This window comes from Triturus cristatus, chromosome 11 (genome assembly GCF_964204655.1).
Source record: "Triturus cristatus chromosome 11, aTriCri1.1, whole genome shotgun sequence".
Classification (NCBI taxonomy): Eukaryota; Metazoa; Chordata; class Amphibia; order Caudata; family Salamandridae; genus Triturus; species Triturus cristatus.
The window spans coordinates 98,850,966-98,853,465 of record NC_140594.1 but is presented as its reverse complement, the minus strand read 5'-3'; positions in this window follow the sequence as shown (position 1 = coordinate 98,853,465).

The following is a 2,500-nucleotide window of genomic DNA, read 5'->3' as shown; positions in this document are numbered from 1 at the left end:
GAGCCCGGGGCGGGGAGGCCGCCCTCCCCGGGGCCCCCAGGGGCCCGGCCGGAGCACCTGAACCCAGGCGAGCGAGGGGAGGCTCCCCGGCCACGACGGAACCCCGTCCCGGGCCTTTGGCAGTGCCGCAGGCCGGGGGACAGGGCCCGGGGACGGAGACCCCGACCCGGGGCCCGCCCGGGCCCCTGGAACCAGCCGGGGCTCCCGGGACCGCAGGCGATGGGGAAGCCTCCCCGGGCCCTCCGGACCGCGCCCCGGGCACCCTGCCACGCGGAAGGACCCAGGACGGAGCCCGGGGCGGGGAGGCCGCCCTCCCCGGGGCCCCCAGGGGCCCGGCCGGAGCACCTGAACCCAGGCGAGCGAGGGGAGGCTCCCCGGCCACGACGGAACCCCGTCCCGGGCCTTTGGCAGTGCCGCAGGCCGGGGGACAGGGCCCGGGGACGGAGACCCCGACCCGGGGCCCGCCCGGGCCCCTGGAACCAGCCGGGGCTCCGGGGACCGCAGGCGCAAGGGAAGCCTCCCCGGGCCCTCCGGACCGCGCCCCGGGCACCCTGCCACGCGGAAGGACCCAGGACGGAGCCCGGGGCGGGGAGGCCGCCCTCCCCGGGGACCCCAGGGGCCCGGCCGGAGCTCCTGAACCCAGGCGAGCGAGGGCAGGCTCCCCGGCCACGACGGAACCCCGTCCCGGGCCTTTGGCAGTGCCGCAGGCCGGGGGACAGGGCCCGGGGACGGAGACCCCGACCCGGGGCCCGCCCGGGCCCCTGGAACCAGCCGGGGCTCCGGGGACCGCAGGCGCAAGGGAAGCCTCCCCGGGCCCTCCGGACCGCGCCCCGGGCACCCTGCCATGCGGAAGGACCCAGGACGGAGCCCGGGGCGGGGAGGCCGCCCTCCCCGGGGACCCCAGGGGCCCGGCCGGAGCTCCTGAACCCAGGCGAGCGAGGGCAGGCTCCCCGGCCACGACGGAACCCCGTCCCGGGCCTTTGGCAGTGCCGCAGGCCGGGGGACAGGGCCCGGGGACGGAGGCCCCGACCCGGGGCCCGGCCGGGCCCCTGGAACCAGCCGGGGCTCCCGGGCTCGCAGGGGAAGACCCTCCGGGCACCCTGCCACACGGCAGGACCCAGTTGCCGGCTGAGGACCGAGAGGGGTCCCAGAGTACCCTGTCCCTAGTAATCCGGAGGAAGGCTACCCCCCATTCTTGAAACCCGCGCGCTCCGAGTGACGGAGGGGACCCTAGGGGCGAACGCGCCCGGCCTCCTGGAGCCCTGGCTGGGATCCGAGAGGCGAATGGACCCTCATCGGGACTTCCAGGCCTGGCCCTGCCATCTGGTCGTCCCATTGGAAAGCATTGCGCGCGACCAGATGGCCGAGGGGAAAGGCGCCACCAGATGGCCGGCAACTGAAAGGACTCCCGCCTGCCCAGCCACCCACCCACCCACCAGGGGCTCGGGGTGGGACTCTGCTTCCCGGCTGGGCCTCAGGCACGGGGAGGACCACCGGAGCTCTCGGGGCCTGGGCGCCCGGGGGAGGGGGGGGAGAGGACTGCCCGGGACCCGTGGAGCCCGTTTCTGGGCACTTTGCCATGCCGCGGCCCGGAGGAGGGAAGCCCCGGAGGCCTGGGAAGGATGTTGCCCGGGCGTAGCCCGTCTGGTCCCCGGCAATGAACCGCACAGCCCCGGCATGGGTGTTCCGGCATACCCTGCCCCTACTAATCCGGAGGAAGGATACCCCCCTTTCTTGTAACTCGCGCGCTGCGAGTGACGGAGGGGACCCTAGGGGCGAACGCGCCCGGCCTCCTGGAGCCCTGGCTGGGATCCGGGAGGCAAATGGACCCTCATCGGGACTTCCAGGCCGGCCCGGCCATCTGGTCGCCCCATTGGAAAGCATTGCGCGCGACCAGATGGCCGAGGGGAAAGGCGCCACCAGATGGCCGGCAACTGAAAGCAGCCATAGTGGTAGGGCTCCCTGCCTGCCCACCCACGCAGGGCTCCAGGGCTCTGCACCAGGGACCCTTGTCCCGGGCAGACGGACACTTGTCAGGCCGCAGGACGGGGACTCCCACGCCCCAGGCCCTGACCGAAACCCAGGCCCCGGGGCCGGTCGCTGCTTCTCAACCCAGCCAGGCCGGGGAGCCTCCTTCGGGCACACGGACCCTAGCAAGGCCCGGGGAGAGCCTCCCCGGGCCCCGGTGGACACCCTGTCCCCAGCTCCCGGACACTCGGCTGGCTTGCGGGACAGGGGGCTCCCGCACCCCGGGACGGAGATCCAGCACCGGGCCCAGCTTCCTGGACCCCCAGCCAGGCCGGGGAGAGCCTCCCTGGGCCCCGGTGGACACCCTGTCCCCAGCTCCCGGACCCTCGGCTGGATTGCGGGACAGGGGGCTCCCGCACCCTGGGACGGAGCTCCAGCACCGGGCCCGGGACCAGCTTCCGGACCCCCAGCCGGGCCGGGGAGAGCCTCCCCGGGCCCCGGTGCACACCCGTCCCCAGCGCCCGGACCCTCG